Here is a 27,860-nt window from a genome sequence, read left to right as displayed (position 1 = left end):
GGAAGGTCCTGGAGGCAGCAGGGAGGTGGAGAGACATGGGTCAGCCCAGAGTTTCTAATGGCAGGGTCTGGGAGGAAAGTAGAGCAGATGACCAGCTCAGCTGCAGCTGTGGGCACAGCCCCAGGCTCTTGGCCCGGTGCCACGGTGGCTGGCTTGAGGGCAATCACAGCAGAAGGCGCATCCTGGGGCAAGGCCTCATAGTGCCTGACTGTGGCTTCCAGCCACTGTGAGTGCTGACCCATGGCTCCCTCCTGGGAGGCTTGCAGGGTAGCCTCTTGCACAGCTGTGATGCCTTTCACCATGGCTTGGCCTTAGGATGCGGCCCCACACACAGATAAGGCTTAGGAAGGTGAGAGCACCCTGGGAGGACAATGGGGGAGATGCGGATACACCAGGCCTGATACAGTGCACCTCTGGAGTGCGGTCCCTTGGCAGGGGAAAGAGCTGCAGTGGTGGTGGGGAAGGCACACTGTTCTGCAGAAGTGATATGAGGGAATGGGCAGGACAGGCGTGGGCACTGGGACCTGGGGAGGGCCCTGGCTGCACATCAGTGGAACCGGGCATACACAGACCCTGCAACAAGCCAGGCCTTAAGGGCTGCCCAAGCCCTTGACACCCTTGTTCGTCCATTGCAGCTGCTTTCACCTCAGCCCGTGATAAGTCTGACAGGAGCTTCTGTCTCATGAAGAGCAAATGCTAGTCTTTACATTATTATTACTGGCGGATATTTTCTTAGAGGAGCTCTGCCCTACTAATTTTTTTTCTTATGATTTGGGAGCTCTTTTACTGCTTGGGTTTGCTGCAGCACAGGAATAGAAATTGTCAAACTTTGTGAAATACAAGGTAAAACAACACTGACAGTATTCTAATAGGTGAAAAAGTGTTAAACACATTTTCCCTTTATCTCTCTGCAGGGTCCTGTTTACTAGAGCTTAAATCTCTTCTAAATAGCTGCCTGAAACCCCTCTATTTTGCTTCCTACTACATTCCCACTGGGGCAATACCATGTTTCTTGATATTATTCTTCATCGTGCTACCTCTTAATAGCAATGAGAATACTACTGAGAATGACTTTACAGGAGAAGAAACACTGATTTACTTGGCTGTAAAATCATTCCTGGAAGACTGCCTACTTGTGTTGTACTGTTAAGAGGGAGACTGTGTTTCAGTCTGTTTGTGAAAACAAGGTTAGGCAAGTGAGAGGTCTTAATAGGCCTCTCTTAGCTCCATCACCTGCTATTGTCTTTCTGGACTATATACACAGGTGACATTGAATGGCCAGGATTAATCATGATTGAGGGATCAGGAAAATATTGAGAAAATGTTTAAGGGCAAAATGTCTTTTAGTCTCATAAAACACATCAGATACAAAATTCTTAATCAGCTTTTTTCATTATCCTTCATGTATACTGCTACCTGTAGAAGTGGGAATTACTCTGGCTTTTTTAGACCAGTACTTGTTTCTCCTGGTTTATCTAGTCTATTTGAAAGACTTTGCAAAGGAAACTAATTGAACTAAATTAGGTACCAGATTTTCTGAATTTTGAAAATCCTGATTTTAATATCATTGTTCACACTTTCATGTTTTAATTTGAGAGATTTATATTTTTCCTCCTCTTTCATGTTGCTGCTTAGAGCCCAAGACACATTTCTTGATGTTCTTTCTTGATTCAAAGCAAATGGTTAAATAAGGAATATTTTACTCTAAACTTTATTTGAGAAATACATATTTTTCACACTTCATATTTGCAAAGATGACAGTAAACAGTGTACTCACACATCCTGAAAATGACTGTCAGATGTTGATGGCAGTTATTGTATCAGCAAGGGGAAAATTGCTCTTAATAAGAAAACAATTTTTGACAGTATAATCTCTTTGTCAAAACCAAAAAATCCTAAATATAAATAACTTCCAATTCTGTGGGGGAAAACAAATTACTATGAAAGGAGAATTTAAGGTATATACCAACGTTTAATGCAGTCTTTCATCCTTTTAAACATTTTTAATAAAATGATAGAAGCATGGGGTCTACTCTCTGATACTACATCAGACTAAGTACCTCCAACTTGTAGAAGATTCAACTTCTGGCTCACCTTTCCTGTTTATAATGAACATGATATTCTATTTTTTCAGTGCTTCCATCTTTAAAGATTTTCTACACACTTTTTATAATCTCAATCTGAATCTAACTAATGTTACAGAGAGTGTTAAATTGGTTGAAATTCCCAGCATCTAAATGATGTTACTCAGAACTAGGCTATCCCAGCATGACCGTTGTTTGCATCGAGTTAATTATAAGTAATTTATTTTATTCCTTCTCTTCTCTCAATTTTTTTATTTGGTTGTAGGTGTTTCTTTCCTTTCCAGAGTCCAAAAGTGACTTCTTGGTCATGAGTCCATATAGGACCTCATTTTCTATTCTGTACCATATCCACATATACAACATGACTGTTTCCCTTAAAAAAAAAAAAAAAATAAGGGTTTGACTACTGTGTCATTTTCCTGACAGGCTTTTCAGCTGTTAAAGAGCTTTGTCTGTCCCTTACCATGACCTTCAGGTGCCTGAGAGAGGTTTTTCTTTTGAAAAAAACAAGTTACAATCCAGTTACCACAAAAAGTACCAATTCATATGCTTCTTCCTCTTTCCCTGTACAAGTGTAACATTTGTCAGACTGCCATCAAAAAGGTAAACTTGCAGAAAATGAAACTCTTTTTTCCTAAGTAACAGTGCTGAATTCTTTATACTCGTGGACTCTGTCAAGGGAGAAACAGTGGACCGGGCAGAAAAGCATGAAGCAATGAAGATACACTCTGTTCCATGCTAGCTACTGGTTTTGCCTGCCTAAGGTGTGGAATACAGTGAATACCCATTTTCATTTTTTCAATACTAGAGTGATTAGGAAGAAGATTAAAGGACAGCTACAAGAGAATTAACCTTAATTAGGTGAAATTTAAATGACTTACCTTCATTCCCGCAGATTCATGTGCTTTCACAGTATTCTTCAATGAACTTACTTATTTGCATGGCACGTCAGCGAGATAGCAGAAGTCTGCCAACTCAATTTACCAGTGACAAACCTGGGAGAGGCCTGGCTATGGTCAAATAGAGTCTAACAGCAATGTCTTCCCCCAAAATCCACTGACAGCCACTCAGCAGAGACCACTTCTTTTCCCTAATGAGCTTTTAGCAGTGTGTGACACAGACTTAGAAACAAAGTTTGGGAACTGTGACATCTGCTTTCTTATATTTTATATTTAAATACTGGGGATAAAGATTCTGGAGACACAAAAGATTTTTTAAGGGAAGGAGCATTTTTTGTAAAAAAAGAAAACCAGTTATTTTATAAGTTATTTTATTTTTAAGCAGAAACAAGCCTATTGATCCTGTGGGGCTGTATAGCAACATTTTTCCCTTGATATTTTTAGTAATGTAATCCACCATCCTCTTAGTTTTTTTCTATCTTTTAAATAAACAGTAGATGATAGAGATTTTTCTGTTTTGGCAAGTTTAGGAAACCAAATAGATGAGTTTCCAGAGCTACCCTCCCTATGATATTCAGATGTGCTGTTGGTTTTGTCAGTTTTTGCAGTTTAATCATCTATGATTTAAGCTCAAAGCTATGCTGATACACTGATATCTTTGATACTGAGACAAAAATGGAATAAAGCCTAACTGTGAAACTATCAAAAGAAATTGAGTAAAATTAGAAAAGAACCATGGAATGGTCGGTAGAGAAAAATGGTGCAGGGGAAGAGGGAAGTGAAAGGTATGCACGCCTCCAAATACAGGAAAAGGTTAGTTTTACTCAACTTCTGTCCCTCTACTACAACTCTGAAATAGTTCTTTGTCTTTTAAATGTACACAGAATGTATTTTTTGTTCTTCAAGAAAATTACCATAAATTAATCCATATAAAATGTGCTTAACAAATTAGAACATTAAGAATTTATTTAAGCAATATTTTTATGTTTAGTGGTTGGAATTTCTGGTATTTTTAAGCAAAAGTTGATGAAAAATAGTACTGTTAACAAAAAGGGAAAGTATTGAATGTGAAAATAGTCTTTCAGTGAACAGAACAGGTTCATAATTTTCAAGTGATGAAAGACCACAAATTGGACCAAACAAATTTAATACAGGCAACTACAATGCATAGTACAGAGTAACAAAGAGAACTGATAAAAAAATGGAAGAATCTTATATTTGAATACATTTTTATGAAAAAGTGCACCAGTTTTCAGGGCATATTTTATGAGTTCTTATTGCTTAATCAGCATTCCTGTGATGTGATGATTAGTTAAGCAACTTAGGTAAAGAAAAAATAATAATTGATGCTTTATTGAAAAGAACTGATAGTATCAGTGTTAGTGTTAGTATCAGCCTAATAGACCAGGTGTTAGTATCAGCCTAATAGAGCTCTGCCATAAACACAGCAATGTTACAATGTAACAACATATGTATTCAAAGTAGTCATTTGAACCTTGTCATTAAGCCTTCAACACTGTTACTATTCATTACTATTTGTGTGTTTCTATTCACTCTGCTTCCGGTCTGACTATGGAAAACAAAGATAGTGAAATGATTCTGACATCAAAATGATTAACTCAGTCCGTTGTCCAACCATGTTCCACCACATTTGAAATCCCTGCAAGATCATATAAAATAAATGCTCCAAACATATATCCCCGTTGTTTTTTATATTACTTAACATTTTCTCATAACAAAAGTTTTTTACCTGCCTACTTTCAAAAATTGCCTTCCTGTTGCATATGCAGTGAATTTTAAAAACAAAACAAAACAACAAAACAACAAAACCACTGAAACTGTTATTGTATTATGACAAAAAAAGAATATTTCAGGGAAGAGAGTTTTTAGGATGAAACATTCTTGATCATTGGTGGTCATTTACTGGTATTTACTTTTATTCTCTCCTAAATGATTTAGGAATATTGTGATTTCTGAATGACATGACTGAGATATATAAAACAGTGGAAGGTGGTTATCAATCCCAGACAGCTGAGTAAGCGGATAAAACACAAACTCATGCGTGCTGTGTAAAAAATATTGCAGTATCACAGAGTATCAAGGTTGGATTGGGGCCCGCCTCTCTGCTCAATCAGAGCTACTGAAAGCAGGTTCCCTAAGACCATGTCCACATCACTTTTCAGTATTTCTAAGATGAATATTCCACAGTAATTTCTTGGCAAACTGCTTCAGTACTTAATTACAGTAAAAAAAAACCTGTTTTCTGATAGTCATACAGCTCTTTCTATGTTTCCTTTTTCTCATTGCTTTTTGTCCTCTCATTGGACACCAAAGAAAACAGCCTGACTCCATCTTTGCATCTTCCCTTCAGTTGTTTATCTGTGTTGATGAGTTTTCCCTTGAGCCTTCTTCTCTCCAGACTGAACAGTTCTACCTCTCCCAGCCTTACCCCAAAGGAAAGATAACAGAATCATAGACTCATTGAATGGTTATGATTGGAAGGCACCTTTAAGATCTTCTAGATTCAGATCCCCTGCCTGGGTCTCCTTCCACTAGACCTGTTGTACACAGCCCTATCCAGCCTGGCCTTGTACCTTTCATAGATGGGGAGTCCACAAACTCTTTGGACAAAAAATTCCTTCCTAATATCTAACCTAAATATACACTCCTTAAACTTAAGGCCATTTCCGCTTGGCCTATTACTACATGCCATTGTCAAAAGTCCATTTCCAGGCCTCTTGAAAGCCTTCTTCAGATAGTAGAAGGTGCTACAAATTCTCACCAAAGCCTTTTTTTCTCTGGACTGAGCAACCCCAATTCTCCTAGCCCATCTTCATAGAAGAGATTGTCCAGTCCTGTGGTTAACTTAGTGTCTTTCTTCAGGACTTGTTCCAACAGGTCCATATCTTTCTTTTGCTGGGTACAGCACTCCAGGTGAGGTCTCACAAGAGCAGAGTAGAGGGAGACAATCAACTCCCCTGACCTTCTGGGAGCACCACTTTTGATATCATCCAGGCTGAAGTCAGCTTTCTGAGCTGCAAGTGCACATTACTGGATTGCATTTAGCTTCTCATCAACCAATACCCCTAAATCTTTCTCCTCACAATCCATTCTCTACCCAGTCTGTACTTATGTTTGGGTTTCCCCAGTCAGGATGCAGAACCTTGCATTTGGCTTTGTTGAACATCATGGGGTTTTCATAGGCTCACCTCTTAAGCTTGACTGGGAGTGAGAAAAAGCTAAATGAGTGCTTTGAATGGATTTCCACATGGTAGAGGTTGTCACAGGTTTGTGATCTGTGAAAAGATAACTTTACTATTGAAAAGGTTACAGTTCTGTTTTCATATACCTAAGGTAATTTACCAAGTTGGTGCAAGGTTTTGGTGATATGTTTGGTGTAGTTGAAGAGCTAAGAGCATAAGCTCAGTCATGAAAGAGTATTTTTGCACAAAACAGTACATTGAGAAAGGGCTGGTCTATCAAAGTGACAAAGAAAGAAAGTGTTTATGACTAAGACAATGTGTTTGGAACACAATTGTTTCATAAAAATTTCAATCAACTACAGATAGTTTCAATATAAATAATTGTGTGTGAATATGATTTATATTCTTTCACATCAAAGTTACTCTAAAGTTCCACTTTGTTTTGCTGCTTTTCAATGATTACTGTTTGCAGAAGTTATTTATTATCAGTGTATTTAATTTTTCTCTTTCTTGAACACTTCAGAATTTATTGGTGTTGCTGTAGAAAAGCAAATAAAACATGTTTGATTTTCTATTTCAGGGAAATCTTGAAGAGTCTTACACTTTTAATCCTCCGGTCCTTAACTGTGCTATGAGGACATTCTGGTGAGGGGGTAAGTTGGTGTAGGTCTATTACTTTGATCAGCTGAATTGTCATTTCAGATTTAACTTCTATAACAATGTCCTTTAATGACTATCGGACAGACTTTTCTTCCAGGCTCTCTTGGCAAATTTCTAAAACTGTAAATCTGTGATTTACTTCATGTATAGGAAGTCTGACTAACAGAGGTGTCAGATTATTTCTGCATTTACAGATCAACTGTATATCATATAAACAGAGCAGTTGATTCCTACATGCTCAGTTTCTTTTTGCCAGAAATCCTAGGTTCCCACACATGTGGAAATCGGGGTGATTATTGTAATTAGTTCAGTAGAGCACGAGTCACTCATGAATGATAGATATTGTCAGGTTTCCAAATTTCAGCAATCTATTTGTCAACTACTTGTCAGACTCTTTCCAGAATATTCCATATCCACACCAATATGAGTATTACGAAACTCTAAAGGCTTTTATTTTTCTGACTGCAAAGCAGGCTTGTAGATTTAAGAGGTCACTGCAACCTGTCAAAGTTCCCGGATGAGAAATTTTTTACAAAACTCTAATAAATTACATCATAGCTTCTGCTGATATTAGCAACATAGCTTCTGTTGATATTAGCAACACTCCATTAACTCTTATATAATACTTTCTAACGGGGAATTTTAATTTGAAATAGGATTATTTTGAATTTTTAAATTTAAATACTGCGTAGAGAAAACAGACACTATTGTTACTTATTTCTAGGTGTTGAAAAGTTCTGAATAATGAAAGGCCAAATGATTGTGAGGCATGTTTTAGACAATTGTGTCCCATATCTCTCAGCCTCAATATACCACGCTCATTCTTTTCTTTCAGTCAAAGTTTGTGCTACTGTTGGAGCTCAAGTGCTGGAAAAAAAATCTTCATTTTTCAATGGAACACCATGTATGTTTTGCTAAGCTAGATACCATGTACAAGAACCGTTTTATAACTTCAGTTATACATAATTGTTATATGAAAGTCATTCAGGTTCCAGAATTTAATGAGTGCAAGAAAACCTTTTGAAACTCTAGATCCTAAGAAGAATGAAGTTGTATGTTATTTCATATGCTACAGACATAGAAATGGTCATTACATTTTGTGCATCAATTGCAGAGGTAGGACCACTGATGCAGCATAGATTCTAATTCTCTGCTCTCTTGCTGTTGATATATGGGCAATTTACAAAGTAAACAAGAAAAAATATTTCTGATTTTAATTTATGAAGTTCACCCATAGTCTGTTACTTTTAAACCAGGCAGTTATTTGTTCTTATCAGTCCTTTGAGTGACTTTTCCTTCATCATATCATTGAAGTATAATGTTACTGACTACACTGTTATCTAAAAGAAGTGATGTCAGCAGTGACACCAGCAGTGTCTATTTATTGGAATGAACACCAACAATGAAATTCCATTTTAATACTAAGTTTCCTTTTCAAGGAATTTTTCCTTGCCTTTGAAAATGTGGTACAGATTACAACGTGATCTAAAATCATGCCATTTGGTCATCCTCCTATCTCATTTTATTAGCTCCAATATAAATTACTTTTATTTGAAGTATTAAAATTATCCGCTTGTGTTGCTGTTCCTACTGTAAAAATACAAGTAGTTCAGATGCACTAATTATTTTACTCAAACTAAAAAACACATTCTTCAAACAAATTCACATTATTAAAGTAAAATCTAATAAATACATATCTAATTGATTTCTGCAGTCTCTTGCACCAGATTGAGGTGTTTTTTTTCAAATAAATGTGAACTATTTATTAACATTTATATTTCACAGTTAAAGAATTCTTGATTTTCTGTGGCTGGATTCCCACTTCTTCAAGACTGTAAATCTGTAATAAATAAAATTTCCCAAAGTGATGTAACTTCATCAAATTTAAGACATTTCCTTGAAGGAATTAATAGCAATGGAAAACAATGGGAAATTAAAAATGGAAAAAAAAAACTCTGCCAAATTTACAACATGCTCTCAGTGGTTTAATATTTGTGTTGGTTTAAGAATTCTGTATTTGTGGCATAGGTATACAATAATATACAATTTTTTTAACTTCCATTCACTTTCATTTCAATTGTTATGGAAAGAAAAAAATCCAAATTGTGCGAACTATCTCTTATAGGAAGTACTTTAGCAAAACTTCGTAAGCATAGAAATGCCTGCTGAAATTTGAATAGAAGTTGCTTCTTTTATGTATTGATTTCTCCTAAACAGAAATTCAGTGATGTGTTTTCCTCTGGTTGGTGAGCACAGTTTCAGCCCTGAAAATGTCAACATAATATTCCCCTTAAGGGTGAAATTTTGATAATGCAGAAATACAAAGCATATCCCTAAGACTTCATTGTGTCTCAGATTCCATATTTAAACTTGAATGAACAGAGATACGTCTGCGGCACTTTTATGGTAATTAAGATACATGCAAGAGGAGACAATACATCTTCATTATTTAGAACAAATTTGTTGTGATTGATAAAAAAGATGAAAACTCTAGGTACAGGCATAGAAGATGCGGTCTATTACTTTTTTTTGATCATAGACTTAAAGGACGCAATAATTTTTTAAGTCTTTTATGATGGAATTCATATTATTAATAATAATATATGAGTATAAAATTCTTAACACTGACTATCATTTCAATAGCTTTGCAAGCTAGAATATGTATATTCAAGCTTTAACCTCTAGGCCATATTATTGAAGCCAATTTAAATTTGTTCAGTTTGAACATACATTCTTTTAGTTTGATAGTTTTGGCTAGCTGAAATATGATGATAGAATGGATTCAAATACTGAGGATAAAGAATTACATTACAAAAAAATTGTGTGTTTTGAAAATATTTCACATCTCACAATCGCAACACAAAGGTCAAAGATGAGACATTTATGCAGAGTCATCTGCTCCCTAAGGCAATAAGCAGTTTTGAGTCCTGTGGCTAAAGATGGATGTGGAGTCCTGGAAAAAAGTGAAGACTCCCACACTCAGGCAACACTGTAGCTATGGTTAAAAAATTTTGGTTCATTTAGCTACTTACCATCAGCACAAAATTCACTTAACCACATAATCAACCTTAAAATTATCAAAAAAGAACCTCTTTTTTTGATAAAAATCTATATTGTTCATAAATATATTTTTACTGAAACTGATAATAACATAAGGCTAGGTGTTATTTCTAATGAAGGAATAGTGATTAAGAAAGCAACCTAATAGAATTGCAAAAAGAAATCAATACAGAACAGATACATTACCAGTGAAAATATTTTTGTCCACAAAATTATATGTACTTCAAGTAATTTCATTCTTCTAGAGTTCTTTCGTTGTGTATAGGTAGAAAACTGGAATAAAAAAAATCTTCATGAATTAGTCAGGCATCTATTGAAAGTACTCTATTCTTTTCTTCATACTATTCTATTAAAGATGATTTTCAGTAAAATGAAAGGAAAAAAAATAATCTGTATTTTTCTTTCCAAGAAAATATTGGTATTTTGGTATTCCCAAATATGCAACATTCAGCAAATAGTAGTGCAAAGAAATATATAATACAGGTCAGTATTTCTCAGTATCTGAGTGCTAACCATATTAGATGAGTCACAAAAGGCAATATACAGTTAGAAAACAGAGGTTGTAATAATATAATCTGAATAAAAAATAAAATGTTGCTTCTTTGCAACTATAATTTCACTTTTCACAACCAGGTAGTACAGGATTTTGCAGCACAAGATTTGTGGTCAGATGTTTGCATAGTGGTAGCACTTTTATCATAAGTCATTTTATTGAGAGAACAGAGCTTTTTAAAGAACATTTTTAGTGCAACCTTTTGATATAAAAATATATCAATCTTCCATTATAAATATCATATGTATACTTATGGGTCATAATAAACCATAATCATGGGTTTATTATTTAAACCCATAATCATGGGTTTAAAATTTAGTTAATATATGCACTAATTTTCCTATATGTTAGGATTATTTAAAGAAAAAGTATTGATTGTTTCACAAAAGGCATTTCAAGTTCTTGTACAGTTTTGAGAGATTTTATTGCCTGGTTAGGATTCTGCATACCTAAAGATTAAATAATAATTCATAGAGAACACCTTTTTTTCTGATTTTTTTTTTTTTTTGTGGAGTTGGCCAAAACTTCATAGCAAAAGACCCTATTTTCCCACCAGGTGTTCTTGGCAAAGAACAATATAGTTTAGGAAAAAGAAGCAAAAACAACAAAAACAAAAACAAAAACAGAACAAAACCAAAACCAAAACCAAAACAAAGCAAAAATAAAAACAAAAACAAAAACAAAAACAAAAACAAAAACAAAAAAACCCACCCACAAAAACTCCAAAAACCTTGTTAAAATCCTTTTGCTTAGCAAATTGGAATGTTTTTTGTTGTTATTGTTCAGGTTTCAATTTTCAAATTTGCATAATATTAGAATTCTTATATAAAAAAAAAGTGTTTGTTGTCCAAAAGTAGCAGTGATTATGTGCAACTATGTCTAAAATTATGCAACTATGTCATGGTTTGAGCCTGGCACAGAGCCAGTGCCCCCCATGAAAATGCCTCACCCTGGTGTCTGCTGTGAGATGTGACCAGGAATAAGCAAAACAGGCTCCAACTTAAACATAAAAAAACACTTTATTACTTAAACTACAGGAAAATAGGGAAAGACCATAAGGAAAAAGAAGAAAAGAATTGAAAACCTTACAAAAAAACCACTTTCCTCCTCCCACTCCCTGACTTTCCCAATCCGATACATTCTCCCAAAACACCAACTGCCCAGCCTTGGCCCCACACTTTAGTATACTCAAACTGCAGTTCATGAAGAGGAAAGGAGTCCTTCTCGTTCCATAGGCTTCTCCTGGAAACACACTGAAACCTCGTGTGCTTCTCTGTCACTTCGGCACCGCCCGGAAAAAAAGTCCTTTTGCCGCTTGTAACATCGTCCTTCCATGCCCAGTGCTCTCACCACTGAGACATGGCCAGAGCTGCTTTTAGGGTTGTCTTTCAAGGATGCCTTGTCTCACTCCAAAAAGGCACAGTCTCTGCTTTTGGGACATCTGTCCCCCCCATATTTTTCCAACCCCCTGGGGCCGGGGGGTCCTCACGAAGAACCTTCCTGGTTTTGAGGCACTGCCTCCCCCTAAATGCAGTCTGTGTCACAGGAACAACTGAGTCCATAGCCACGAGAAAAGTCCAGCCAAAAGGCCACTCCAAATCATCTCTCCCCATCCAATCATCTCCACATTCTTCGGGCCAGGTCCTTGTCTCATCTCATCTCTCATCTCCCTTCTTATTCAGCTTCGAGGAGGATTAGCATTTTTGCAAGGCCCCAATCATGCAAGAAAGGGTTAAAAGTTTTCAGTCTCTGTCTGTCCTGGGACGAGATGATACTCCCACACGTGCTGCTGCTGCGGCCGGCCGCTCTCCCTCCCGGAGGGGGGGGGGGGGGGGGGGCTGGCTGCCCGATGTCTCGATGTCTCTTGGGGCTCCTCCACCCTTCCATCCTTGAAAGCCCCTCAACCCCATCTCTGTCCAGGCCCCGGGCCTACCGCATGGCCGCCCCTCCCCCGCCCAGCAGCAGCGGGCTGGACGGGGGGGGGAGATCTGACCTCCTCGCCGCGATGTCCAAAAGAGGGAGTGCCAAGGGCAGTGCCCTGCTTTTAACCCCTGTGTATTCTCGGAGGTGTGTCCAAACCCCACTGGCTACACCAGGTGTCAGTATGAAACTCAGAACATCCATTGGTTTGACCACAGGATCCCAGAATTCCCACTCCTTCCTGGTCAAACCACGACAGCATCCTACAAAATAAAGTTGATTTTTATCAATTTTCATGTGTTTGATAATCACAGAATCACAGAGTGGGTCAGAATGGAAAGGACCACAGTTTGGCATTTGATCCAAACTCCCTGCTCAAGCAGTGACATTCTACAGCACCTTGCACAGGATTGTATACAGACGGCTCTTCAGTATTCCCAGTGAGGGAATCTCCACAGCCTCTGGGCAATCTCTTTCAATGCATAGTCACCCACAAAACGAAGCAGTTCTTCCTCATATTCAGGCGGAATTTCCTGTGCATGATTTTCTGCCCATTGCCTCTTGTCCTATTGCTTGGCACCACTGAGCAGAGTCTGGAGCCTCTTATCACCCTCCCTTCAGATGCTTACAGACATCAATAAGGTCCTCTCTCAGTTGTCTCTTTGAGACTGAGCAGGCCCAACTCTCTCAACCTTTCCTTGTAACAGAGATGCTCCAGTCCCTTAATCATCCACTGGATCCTCTCCAGGATCTCTCATGTCTACCCTGCACTGAGGGGTCCAGGATTGGACACAGAGCTCCAGATGTGCCTCACCAGGCCTGAGTAAAGGGTCAGGATCACCTTCCTCGACCAGCTGGCAATGCTCGTCCTAATGCACCCCAAGACACCACTGGCCTTCTTGGCCACCAGGACACAGTGCTGGCTCACGGACAGCTTTTTGTCCACCAGGACATCCAAGTCCTTCTCTGCAAAGCTCCTTCTCAGCAGATTAGCTCCCAGCCTGTTATGGTGCCCAGGTTATTCTTCCCCAGGTGCAGAACCCTGCATTTGCCTTTGCTGAATTTCACAGCTCTTCTCTGCCCACCTCTCCACCCTCTCAAGGCCCTTCTGAAGGGCAGCACGACCCTCTGGGGTATCAGCCACTGCTCCCAGCTCTGTGTCATCAGTGAACTTGCTGAGGAGACCTCTGCTCCTTGCATTAATAACTTGTATCCAAGTTATTGATAAACAAGTTAAACAATACTGGATCAGTATTGAACCTTGAGGGCACCACTAGTGACAGGCCTCCAGCCAGACCCTACACTACTGATTACAACCCCCTGGGATCTGCCATTCAGTTCATTCTTAATCCACCTCTCTGTCCACTCACCTCATCCAGCTTCCTGAGTTTGCTTGTGAGGATGTTGAGAGAGACAGTGTCGAAAGCCTTGCTGAAGTTGAGGTAGACATTATCCACTGCTCTCTCCTCATTCATCTGCTTACTTGTTTCATTATGAAAGGCAATGAGGTTGTTCAAACATTACATGTCTTTACTGAACCTATGCTAACCCCTGATCCGCTTCTTGCCTTCCATGTGGTAGTCATGGACTCTAGAATGAGGCACTCACTCCATCACCTTTCCAGTGATTGAGGTGAGGCTGTAGTTCCTTGGCTCCTCCTTCATGGCCTTTTGGAAGACCAAGTTGATATTTGCTGTATTCCGTTCCTCAGGTACCTCTCCTGATCTTCATGACCTTTAAAAGATGGTCATGAGCATCCTGTCTAGGAACAGCTCTCTTGGCACTTGTGCATTCATCCCAAGCCCTTGGAATTGTGGATATCAAGTTTTCCTGACTCTAACCCAATCCTCTATGACCAAGAGGAATTTTCCATCCAACATTCATTTACCCTGGTCTCCTGGGTCAGATATTCCTGGAGGCTGGTCTCATAAGTGTAGATGGATGCAAAGAAGGCATTCCATAACTCTGCCTTCTTTACATCCTGTTACCAGGGTCTCCTCTCCATTTACCAATGGGCCTATATTCTGTTTTATTTTTCTTTTGTAATTGATATATTTGAAAAGCCTGTTTTGTTATCCTTTACATCCTTGGCCACATTTAATTTAAGATGTGCCTTGGCCTTTCTAGTCTCATTTCTACTTTGATCACCTCTCTATATTCACTCCAAGTGACCTAACCTCACTTCCATCTCCTGTGTATTTCCTGTTTACTCTTGAATAATGACAGGAGTTTTTTATTCATTCAAGGAGGTCTCTTGTCCTTTTCACTTGATTTCTTTCTCATTGGTATGCATCACTCTTGTGCCTGAAGGAACTGATCCTTGAAATTCAACCAACTCCCTTGGAGCCCTCTTCCCTGCAGGGCCTGTTCCTCTGGGACTCTTCCACTCTTCCAAGAAGATCCCCAAAGAAGCTAAAGCTAGCTCTGCTGAAATCAATGGCTGTAATCTTACTGTCCTGATACCTCTTCATTCAGTAGTGAACTGCACAATATGATGGTTGCTACAGCCAAGACTGCAGCCAACCCTCACATCATCAACAAGGCCTTTGTATTTCTTAGTATAAGGTTGAGCAGCAAAAAACTGCTTTTGGGATCATTCACTACCTATGGTACAGGAAGTTACCATAGATGTTTTCTAGGAACCTGCTGGACGTGTATTTTATAAAGCATTTCTTTTTATAGATTAGTAAAGTTGATCTTTGTGAAAGTAGGCTTTACCTGTGAAACTAATTACGATATAATCTATGACAGTGATAAACTTTCCAGAGACAGAAATTCTGTTGTACCTTATGCAAGTTATGAAATACAATATGAAGCTTTTCAAGACAAGGGATCCAGAGTAATTTTTTTTCATTTATCTTTCCAATTTTGAATTCAAATGCACTTTCACTATGTATATAATGCTCAGTGTTGTTATTTTGATTTTTCAAAGCATTGCATCTGTTGAGAATTAGTAAACAAGATTGTACAGTAACTTTCCCACATGTAGTTTTTTGTTCCTGGTCAAATCCTGAGAGAAAATTGACTTTGGAGGATTTATCATTTAGACTCATGCTCATTTGAAGTAGCTGTTTGAGGCAGCACTTTTGTAAAGGCAAGCATTTAAAAATAGTAAAGCAGGAAAGCTACTCACATTGTACTGAAGATGCTAAGCTTTGGTTTAGATTTTTAAGTATTATAATACAATTCTAAATAACATATGCCATTATGAAATATTATAATGCAGAATACTGTGTATTCTTCTCTCTTTACGTTAGAAAATATATAAAAAATTTAATCAACTTTTCTGTTTTATAAACCATTCAAAACAAATCTAAATGACTGCATATTTTCACTAGTCTTTCGGTAAACATGAATAGCAATGTTGAGTGACCCAATAGTTGACAATATATGTTAAAAAGATAAGACAGGTCTGACCTTTTTCTGAAGACTTGTATGAAAAATCTGTACATCATATCTTTACAATTTACTTGATATTCAAGATTCCAAAAAGGCAAAAATCCTTTACTTTTCTTTGTCTGTTTGCTCTGTGCTTTCAGCATGCTTTGATGCTATAAACAACTATAGTTAGTTTCTTTTGTTGAATTCATGATTGTTGTTCTGATTTCCTATAGTAATATGGATGACATCTTGGAAGAATAAAAATGCCTTTTTACTGCTTAAAAATGAGCAGGTTGCTGTTACATCTGAACCCTCTGACAATACCTTACTGATATTGTACTAGAAATCATGAACATTGGATTTTTCGGTTTTTTACTTATTTTTGGGGAAGAATAATATCGGTACTTGGCAAAAGTAATTTGTTCAAAGTGTTTGTCTTCACCTTTGCAGGTGAATGGAAATATGTTCCTGATAAGGAACATGCTATTATATAGAAGGGATTTAAATTAATTAAGTCACTATGATGTACTACATGACCGGTATCAAGAAATTCACAGCCATAGTACAAAGCAAGCTCCTAACAGGTTGGTGTTATGCCATCACAACAACTGGCTTCCTGCATTGGTTTTCAAAATCCATAGTTTCCACATTTTCATTGTACAACTATTACTGGTAGAAATTGGGTTTTGAAAATGCCTGCAGAACAGAAAATATTTTATTATAGTCACAATATAAGATGCATTATTCAAATATATCAGAAAAACACAACTTTTAAATTTGCTAAAAACCCTTTAAATTTTCTGAACAGCTGCAAAGAAAATACTGATATCAACTTTTTACTTTGATTATTATATTTGCATTTTCTATTTACAGGATCAGATTTCTACTCTTTTTTCTATATTAGTTCTTTTGTGATAATTCATGCCTTAAAGTCTTTCATAGACTTCTTTTGTCTATGAGAAGCACAGCATCTTGTCAGATATGGTGCTCTCTCAAAATGTAAAACAAAGAAAGCGAAAGCAAAATCAAAAGTAAAACCAAACCAACCAAACAAACAAATAAAAAAGACCCTAAAAACCCAACCAAAAAAATAGCCCACCCAAATCCAGAAGTTTTCTATACTTATAGCAAAATGCCTTTTATACATAAACTTTTATTTTACAGGCAATAGCACATAACTCTATGTCCCTGAAATAAGATATTCTCAAATTAGGAGAAATTGCTTATAGTATAGGTTAGCAATTATGGTGACAGTTCTAAAACTGGAATACAAGAGAATATTTTTTTCAGCCCCAGAGTTTGAAATGTGTTTACTTAATTTGTTGCAATATATTAAAAAAAATACAAGATTTATAACTCCAGAAACCCGAGAGAAGAAGAATGACTTTGGATAGAGAGTTCTGCTCTAAAAATTTTTGTCATTAAATAGCCACTTCATATAATTCATTCATATGGACTAGTAGAGCCATGAAAGAAATTTGTTCAAAGTAGGCTGACTGGTACTTACTCTATTGTAATGCTTCTGATAAGTCCCACATTATTCAAATACAGTAAACATAGATTTTTCCCAATAGTATACAGTGCTTTTATGTCTTAATAACCAGATTTAAACTATGCATTAGATTACAAAGGGAAGAGTTGCTGTAAGAGCAATAGGAAAAAGAATCATACCTAGGAAAATCAAATGGCCTGATCCTGAATTCGTTTTGGTATATGAGTTGGAGAGATTTTCAAATGCATTCAATTCCCTTGGTGAATGTCATGTTTCCTCAAATATATTTTCTTTAGAGATAACATATAAAATTTCCTTTACTTCTATGGCAAGAAATTAGGCAAAACACCATTAAAAAGAAGCTATGAAGTCTGTCAGATGGGATGAGAAAAATAGTGCATTTGAAGGAAACTGCTGTTTTATTCTCCAAAAATTGTTTCAGACTAGAAGACAGTGATACATTTCATGATTCCTCTCTTTGCAACATGACTTAATGACAGATACTTTAAAAACAAGCAAACAAACACCCAGAAGTTCCTCCTCAAAAATCAATGCCAAATTATTTCTTGAATATTTAGATGTGAGAACTTAGTTATCTAACATAATGGGTTTAATTTTTTTATATACCGTGTATACAGATTCAGCTGTCTGATTGTTTTGTTCTATTTTAATCAGACATTTTTACAATATCTCTTTAAAAAAAAAGCAAAAAACAAACAGGTACTGATGTTACTCCTGTAATTCATTGCACAAAGAAGAAGTCTGTATTTCATAGAGTCATAGAATGGTTTGAGTTGGAAGGGACCTTAAAGGTGATCTAGTTCCAACTCCCTGCCATTAACAGGGATGCATTTCACTAGACCAGCTTTCTCAGGGTTCCAACCTGGCTGTGAATGCCTCCATAAATGGGCATCCGCAGCTTCTCTGGGGTCTGGGTCCAAAGCCTAACCAGCCCCACAGAAAAGAATTTTTCCCTAATATCTAATCTATACCTACTCTCTCTGAAGCCATTCCCACTTGCCCTGTGACTACATGGTGTCATACGTAAATTATCTTCCTCTTCATTGTAGGTTCCCTTCAGGTACTGGAAGGCTTCTGTTTAGTCACTGCAAAGCCTTCCCTTTTCCAGGCTGAAAAATTTCTTTCCTTGTGGAAGTGCTCCATTTCTCTGATCATCTTGGTGGCCTCCTTCTGGACTCAGTTCGAGTCCATGTCCTTCCTGTGCCGGGGACCCCAGAGCTCAGTGCATCACTCTGGATGGGGTCTCACAATGCAGAGTACAGGGACAGAATCAAATAACCTCCCTTAGCCCTCTAGCCATGCAACTTTTGATACAGACCAGAAATAGGCTGCAAGTTCATTTCTCATCCAACAGAACCTCTAAGTCCTCCTCAGCAAGGCTGCTCTCTTATCTGTTCACTCCCCCAGCCTGTGTTGGTACTAGGGATTGCCCAAACCCATGTGCATTTCTGAAATAGCAAGCAAAAGCTAGATTTGTAGAATTCAAGAGTGAACTTTAAAGTGTTTTTCCTGATGATATTATGAAGATTTGGCTAAGGAAACAACATACATATAATAATTTTTTACCCACATCCTCTCATATACAGCTTGTGATTTTTTTCACTGCATGAAAAATATTTGTCACAGTTTGTTCTAATGCAGAAGTGTATTTCCAAAGAAGCAATAAGTATTAAATCCTTTTCATTAAGACGTATACTCTGTAAATACTACACTAGATGACTAGTGTAGGTGACTTTGTTCTACTCCCCTTCTTTTTTTTTGTTGCCTGCTTAAATTTTTATCTAAGGTAATAACAATAATTATAAAATTTAAGTCAGCAGCTGTTAGCATACATATTTTTGTTGCTGACAAATTCAATTAAAGACATTGCTAGCTAAACCAATCAAGTAACAGGTAGCTCAAAAAAGGTCAACTCTAAATTATTGTTTCCCATAATAATTTCCCAAACCATTAAGTTTGAAAAATTAATTTGAAATTGAATCTCATAAAAGTAAATTATGGAGAATGCCTTGCTAGTTTGTGGGTATTCTAAAGCATAAAACTGTATGTCTTCCATGCAAAATGCTTCTCCTAGTATTGTCCAGGTTGCAGCGCAAGTACAGAAGGTTCCAGCAGTATTTGCATTAAAAAACCTATTTACAGGAATGCTAATTCTAGTCAGGAAGATTTTTTTCTACCTTATAATAACATACCAAATATTCTTATTTTATTTTGTTTTGAATTATGTTTTGGGACATTTTAAAAAAGACAAGAAAGAAAGTTTGGTTCACAGTAACAAACAAAGCTATTAAAATAATCATAGTATCTTTAGAAGTTGAATAATTCAACAAGGAATTAAATTTCCAAAATTCTAATGTGAGTTTAAACTTCACCATGAATTAAAATGCAAATGAGAATTAAAACACCTAACCCCAAAAGAACTTAAGTCTAAAATAGGATGAATCAGTTATTTACACAGCTACATTAAGCTTTTAGTTACTGTAAACCAAGCCAAATTAAAAGTAATATTTACCAATAATTCTACAAAACTGAGGTTTCATGTTCCCTGATTTGTTTCTTCTAAAAATTGCAACAGCTTGTGGAAGTTAAAAAGAGCTTGAAAAGCTACAGAGGTAGGGAATTGAACATGATCACAGTTGTTTTTAAATAGTATTTTAACAGTGAATGCTGGTTAAAGACAGCTTTTCCTGAGAATATCAACTAACAAAACAATAAAAGTCAGTAAAAACTATTCAAAAAGAGGGATAAAACCAATACACATATAGGGTTTATAAAGGAAATGACTATTAAGCACCTGAGGTTAGTCTGGTAGGTACCATAATGGTTTCAGTGATCATTCATCTGGAATTTAAATGTCTATCCTTCTTTCTTTATTTCACAATATTGTTTATGGTGAAATTAAATATATGCATGCTGAATTATCTCATGGATAATTTATGTGCACTAGAGCTAAAACCCAAAACAAACAAAAACCAAACAAAAAACCCAACGACAAAACCCCCAAAATCATCAGGACTGCCCATGAATATCTCTTAGAAAGAGTTTTGGGGAATCACCAGGTGCTTCCACAACACATCCCCCGCTTCTACAAAAATGTGAAAGCAGTTGATTTATAATTGCTCCAGAACAGTAGTTTAACTCATGTTAGCCAAAAGAGCTTCACAGTTTTCTGGTCACTGTAGGTGCTTATTGACATGAAAAAGTGTGAATCTATAGCCTTCTTCAAAGACAGGCATTCACATTGTTTTAATAGACTTAGGTGATGCTGACTATTCTTCTTACCCTTGTCTGGGGTGCCCTATATAAAAGCTTTGATTTACTAGTAAAAAATTGTTATTCAGGTTTTCTTTTATATATGAAAGAATTTTTTTGATTAATTGCTATCTCAAAGACAACAAAAGTTTCTGGCACATTAAAGCCACCATCTAGTTAAACAGTACCACACTGAGAGATTACGGGACTTGAATTTCATTATATATTTCATTCTATTCTATAAATAGATTTTAAATTTTAAAATTTAATGAATTTTAAATTTTTATCCTTGGTAGTTGAGATTTATTTCCTTTTAAGACAGAAATTATGTCTTTGACAAATTGCAACAATGTCAGATTCTTAAGTGCAAAAGTTCAGGTTTTTTTATTTTCTATTCTGTAGGTATTATTTTTTTTCCCAAACTGTAGTGGCAGATTTGGTTTACTTAGAAAAGTGATTGGTTGCAAGAGCTTTTGTTATAAGATGTTAGGTGCAATTTGATTTGGGATGAAAAAAGAGGAATTTTGTTTCCTTCTTGTCAATCTTTCTTAGTGGATAGATATTGAAGGCTTCACATGAAAATATAAGTGCTCAGCTGTCAGTTTCTAACATGAATTAATTGTGGCAAGAGAACACAATTCACACGTAAGTTTTAACATATAAAGTTGAGAACCTACATGCTTATATTTAAAATATATCACTGCCTCAGACATACATATCATTTTTGTCTGTTATTATACAAGCTAAAATAAGGTGTTTTAATTTTAAAGGAATGAAGGAATAAAATTCAATATGCAAAGTTTAAGTAAACTGTGGAAAGGGATAAAATGTCATTTTTTTGATATATACAAACTAGTCAATAGAAATATATCTTTTTGAAGAGTGCTTCTAGTTAGACCAGTGAAAGCTGTATAAAATAGATAAGAAACTTATTTTCTCTAACTGATGCCATACAAACTGATAGGAAACCTTTCAATTTCAATGGGAGTGGATGGTGACACCAGCCAAGAGTGTTTTAAGAAAGTTATTTCATCCAATTCTCAATGTGACAAATATTTGACTGTATCATTTACTACAAGGGGTATAGGAAATATAATTTTCATTATATATTTTGACTTTTCTCAGTATAAGAAGTTTAAAAACATTAATTTGCATGCATACATGATGTATCATTCTTTCATGCGTTCATATTCATCAGTTTTAAAAATGCATAAATAACTTGAAAGCAAGAAAACAAATGCCCAGTTACCAGTCTTTATACTTCACATCCTTATACTGACCAGCATAATTGAACATTCCATTTACTTTAGGTTTACAGTTACACAAGACAGAAAAATAGAGTAGTAGTGATTACAGTTATCGCTCTGCTGGATTCCTTGGACTGAAAGATTTTCTGGTGAGAGATTTGAGCATTTGGCCAATTTGTATATGATCTCCTAACTTCCAGTTAGCAGTTAGACCAGAAGCCTAGCAAAAACTATAGCTATTACTTCCAGCTAATCTGCATATATGGGAAATAGAGAACAAAGACCAGCTGTGTATTTGTAGTTCAAAGGAAATATAGCTAGCTGGGAAATAAAGATGCGATCAAAACAGTGCCTTCAGTTGTGTAAAATTGAAACAACTAGTTTAATTGTTGCATGTGATAAGTTCAAGCAGATGCTGTACCTGATAAATGGACCCTAATGTTTTTTAAAATTCTAAAATTTTTTTAAAATTCTGAAATAGCCTAGAGACTTCATTGATAGGATTATCTGAGCCCCAAATACTCATTGCAAAAGGGATTTCTATTGAAGTTTTTCTATTACAAACCATAGACTTGTAAAGAGAACAGAAATACTTCTTAGGATATCTTTCAGATAATTTTTGCTAATAATCATGTTCATGAAGTGAAGCATCCTTCTTATGCTTTGGAAACTAAAAAAAGTCTCAGGTAAATTGTGATGTCTTAGCACCAGTTCAAACAGGAATAATGCTATAGCAGCCATAAAGATATTAATTATATTCCTGTGAGAGAATTCATAGATACAATTGGGACATAAATCCAGCTGAACCAAGACTGTCAGGATAGGAATGAATTGAGTGTTTCAAAACCAGTGATTTATTTTTCTGGCCCAAATCACACTGAAAGCTTAAAACAATTTCATTAATTACATACCTTCTTTTTAAGTATCTATCCAATTGGTGCAGTAAGGGTTGTCATCCATTTTGCTGACTTCATTATTCTGGAGATTTTTATCGGTAAATCTAGATATATTTTCTACCTACTGGGAAAACACCTTGATACTCCCTTGAAAGTTCTTAGCTCTGTTGAAGAGTTTCATGCATAAGATAGGGGGATTGTTTGTCTTCACTACTTGGAGATGGCACATTTTTACTGGTAGTATAATACTTCTTCAACAGAGAACAACTGAAGGCTATTACTGCCCTTGTCGTCCTCCCCTTCCCCATCATAGTTTGTTGTTTGTGAAGGAATGGAATGTTCAACACAGCCTCTCCACTTAGTGGGCTTTTTGTCCTTTACTTCTCTACTATCTGCAGTGTCAGAACATCCTCATCTTCTCAATCCCTTTCAATCTTTGAGTGACTTCCTCAATAATCATCAAGCTCCTGCAGTAGGTTATTGGTATGTCTGACTTTCCTGCTTAATTGAATACTGTTAAAATAACATAAAATATCAGAAAAAACCCTGCTAAATGGCTATCCCTTGACACCACTTTGCAAGTATAAAATAGTATGCTCTTTAAATCTTTTTAAACTAATTTTCATAGATATTTTTTACAATGTTGCAATGTCTCACTATCTCATTTCTGTTGCTCCTTGAGGCATGCTTTAACAGCTCAAGCATGGTGATATAGATCTGTCAGCCTCTACCACTACCAGGTACATGCCCCAGTTCTCTCAGTAGTCTCTGTGGAAAAAAAATACAAGATTATATGCCACTTATTTTATGCAGATAATCCCACCATGACTCAACACAAATCCCTGTCTCATTCTGTAGCTCTAGACCACTTAGTAAAGGATCTATGGGGAGAAAAACAGCTGTTTTACATTCAGCCTTTTTACCAGATTTAATATGATTGTTCCTAGGAAGAGAAAAAAAATAATAATATTTACTCAATTTTCATAAAAGCATGGGAATTCTGGGAAAATACTGTAAAGAAAACTACCTTTAGCCCATTTTGTCTTTGAAGTATAAACACTTTTAAGTGTTCATACTTCAATTTTCTACTTAATGCAAACTATATGTTATCATAGGCATCTTTGTGATGTTACAAGATAAACCTCCTATCTCCTGTAAAGTAGTTCTAGATTGGCAAACTGACAAAAGCTAAATTCAAAGCAATTTAACAAATTAAAATAGGTGACAAATAATATTTCTTTTACTCCAATTGACAAGAAAATTGGAAACAAGTTAAAATTAATCCACTCAAATACAAATTTTTTTGCAATTATTAGCTTCTTCATGAAGTTAGCTTCTTGCCTACAGGATCCAAAACCAAAGCTACCAGCTTGAAATGACGATATTGATCAGTTTGTCTTTTTTCAAAAAAAACCCCTATATAAAATAAAACCTAATGTATATTCTTTTTCCTGTGTAGTATTATCTAGATTTCTGATGGTGGTTCTCTCTAGTGTTTTTAATAGACTGTTTTTCAAGGATTGCATCCTTCAATTTATTTACTACTTTTTTCATGAGAATTCACATTAACTATAGAAAACATAATTTCTTCACCAGAGAGTCTTCTTCTGTAATTTATTTGTGGCAAACTATCAGTATTACATAAAAAATTAAATGTCGTATATAATTTTGAACTACGAATTTTTAAGCTGGGAATTTGCTTGTCATATTTCTTGCTATTTACCTTTCTTTTTTCATGGTCTTCTGTTACTTGCAGGATTCAGGATAATACCCCCTGGGTCCCAGTGTCCTGTTATTTCTTCCAGATCTCTGTAGTCACAACTGTTATGCTCCAGGTTGCCTCGTTTGGTATAACTGGTTCAGACAAGGAAGAACAGCAAAGGCTAACAGTCAGGGAGACAGGCAAGTTTTGACTATCTCCCCGCTGCATCCGGTGTGTGAGTCTACATGAAGTAACTAACTTCCCTAGACCAAAAACCAAGTCAGCTCTTGAGGGCTGCTAATCATCCCCCACAGCAGCAAGTGACCTGCTGATATCATTTGCTTTTCCTTTTAATGTTCCTTCATGGGTCAAGGTCACATGTCCTGGATTATTTGTTTGAAAGTAAGATTTTATAGATGTATAAAAATTGATCTGTTTTAAGAATCAAAAATAATCCAAAAGAAATTTTTAAATATTTGAGATGTTTGCCTTTTTTCATATTCTATTAAAAATATTATATGCAATCATATTAAAAACAGCAAGTTATAAAAGATGCAGTAAATTAAGCTAAATTAAGCCTAGGTGGTTCTTTGCTTTGTAAATGCTCAACATAAAAGACAGTCATTCTGTTTATGGAAGTTATTAATCTACTTCCATCCTGGTGCTAGAACACATCTCCTGAAAATTCGAGTGAAAAATTAAGGTTATATTGTTTTTCTGGGTAGATCTGAGATGGGAAATAGTGAGAAATACATAAAAAGTTACCATGTGAAGTATCATGAGAAGATTTTCAGATCACCTATTGATCAGATCACCTATTGAAAGGTGAATCAAGATCAGAATGCATCAGGAGTTTAGGAAAAGAGACTGAGACAACTTTTAAGTCAAGAGGGAGAAAATCTCTTTAAAATGAAGATCTCAAATGTTAAAATGTCATGAAGAAGAGGTACCAATGTATAGGAGAAGTGGAAGACAAAGACAGACAGCATGATAATTATTAGTGCTAAAGTAAAGTGGAATTATATTTGTTGAGCTTTTTGTATGTGTAAAGTGCCACTGACCTACCTAGTATCCTTTTGTCTTTTGCTACTTATTGGGAGAAACAAAACAAAGTATAATACAGACTTACAGAGGAATAGAAATACCTAAATGAGAAATGTGATTTACAGAACACTTCTATAAACATCCACATATATCAATTAGATAGGTCACAGACAGGCACAGACAAAAAAAACTAAGCACAGTGCAACATACTGTATTAGAAGATCAGAATCAAATTAAAATTATCTAGAACAGCCTCTGTTATCAATCCTATTAACAGCTTCTGCTCCAGGATGAGAAGCTCTTGGCCCTTAAATTGATTGCAGTACTTCACCAAATCATTGAATGCATTGGAAGGGACCTTAAAAATCATCTAGTTCCAGCCCACCCTTGACCTGGACATGGATGCCACCCACTAGATTAGATTGCGCAAAGCTGCATCCAAACTGGGTGAACAGTTCCAAGAATGGGATGGATAATCTTGACTTGATCAAAGATGTGGACTATTAATTATCTAGGTTTGATTGTGATATTTTCCCACTGATTTGGCAGCTGTCACAAAATTATATTTGGCTAAACTCCCAGACATCAAAATATGGGGTGGACCAAAGAGATTGAAATCCCTCCATATGTCAGTGTGATTTTATCATTTTTAACACAGCGTATTTCAGATCTATGCTGCGTAAAACTAACTAATTTTACTAAAATCAAATCAGTTAAGCTATCTCCTAGTATTAGTAAGGTCTATTATTGACAGTTCCCAGGCCATGTGGAGTCTTTTGCTCTAAGAAACTCAATTTCACAGACACTGCTCTTTGCTCACAGATTCTCATTGATAATTATGTCGTTGGAGTTATCTGAGAACTTATCACAAGTATGTCATGAAAAGATCAGAGACTGGTTATTTTAGGGGATCCTTCTGTTTAGTGCTACAGTTGTAATTTGCAACTGTTCCTAAAGAGAAGCACACAATCTTTTGAAACTTTGTATTGCTTTAAACTTTTCTTTAGGCAAACAAATATCTCAGTCAATATGCAGATTAGAATAGTGTTTCTGATACAAATTAACACATGACAATACGAAAAGATATAAAAGTCCCTCCTTTTTTTAGTAAAAATATTTTTGGAGATATCATCAAATAAGTTGAATATTTGTGAAGAGTATGTGCAGGGAGAGCCCCAGTTTGTACCTTGAGAATAGCTGTTCATCCTATTAGAACTGTTTCCTGAGGGTTCCCCTCACTTCTACAGCCTATATCCTTTGCGTAAGAGCTATGTCCCTGTTGTGATTTGAACAGTGTCTGAAATAAGCACACCATATGTTCAAAAATACAGTTGAATTTTTTTAACCCTGCTGCTTTTGTATGAGTTGTGTGGATGAGCTGTCTTTTTCAGCTTTAACAGGTAGTTGCAGGGTTATGTGAAATATATACATGGAAACAGAGTGACCAGTGCTGTTTATAAGTGATATGCTTTCATAATTTCGTGCAGATTTCATATTTTCACTTCATGGAGTCAGGTTCAGACTAATAAAATGACCAATTGTAAAACTTAGCTTATTTTATATTTTGAAATTTCTCTCTGATTTTCTCTTTTTTTCTCTCACAAAAGTTATAAATGCCAACTGTGGTAGACTTGCTTTTGACTGTTCAACTTTATGGGCATGTCCATTCTGTACAAATCCATTGATGTGAAGAAGTGTACTGTGACGTAAAACTGAAAAATTAGGAAGGAGAATTGAATGAGGTTATGAGTTACTATTATCTATAAAACCCATAAGGAAGAAGCATATTTTTCACTAGCAGTCTGGTTTGCTTTTTGTGGCCTTACCTGAAGTATGAACGAATTGAACTATATATTGTTTCTTTTGAAAATCATAAATGCCATATAAAGGTTATATATATAAGAATGTATATATATATATATATTTATAAGAAACAGAGAAAGAAAAATATAGGGAAAATGCCACAAAATACTCTGAGAGGAAGTATCTGGCCCTGCTTAGTTTTATTTTTATGTATGTCTATATATTTGTATATAATATATGTTCTCTGTAGGGAAGACATAAAAAAACCCAAATCTGAATATGTTTAACCAGAAAAAAGTACAGGTATACATAGAAATGTACAGGTTAAAAAAAAAAAAATATATATATATGTGTGTACATTTTATTTCATAAAAACAGCTATATTTTATAGCTATACAATAATTGGAGATCAATTTTTTATTAGAAACACAAATTCAAATTGTCATTCTGATGAAATGGTTTAATCCTTTAAGTTTTCAAGTATTATATAAGAAAATACATACTATTGTCCTGAATGATCCCCATCATTCACAGAGTGTGAATTGTCTCTGGCAGTAGGGAATGTTAGAGACAATTGTTTATAGAGAATTAAAAGTGACAGCAGGAGGATAGCTGGTGTCAATAAGTCAACTATGCCAAGTCA

At 35.9% G+C, this 27,860-nt stretch overlaps 1 protein-coding gene across 42 annotated transcripts in view; it reads left to right on the top strand.

Annotated features, from left to right (window-relative positions):
* PTPRD (protein tyrosine phosphatase receptor type D) overlaps window positions 1–27,860 on the top strand; it is a 1,159,824-nt gene that overhangs the window by 236,972 nt on the left and 894,992 nt on the right. For all 42 annotated transcript variants that reach the window (XM_064736588.1, XM_064736631.1, XM_064736633.1 and 39 more), the window contains exon 3: window positions 6,767–6,839. The gene's annotated coding sequence lies outside the window, so the exon portion shown is untranslated. The remainder of the gene's footprint in view (window positions 1–6,766; window positions 6,840–27,860) is intronic.

This window comes from Zonotrichia leucophrys, chromosome Z, assembly GCF_028769735.1.
Source record: "Zonotrichia leucophrys gambelii isolate GWCS_2022_RI chromosome Z, RI_Zleu_2.0, whole genome shotgun sequence".
Taxonomy (NCBI): domain Eukaryota; kingdom Metazoa; phylum Chordata; class Aves; order Passeriformes; family Passerellidae; genus Zonotrichia; species Zonotrichia leucophrys.
The sequence above is the reverse complement of the archived record's forward strand: the minus strand, read 5'-3'. Positions and strand labels throughout refer to the sequence as shown.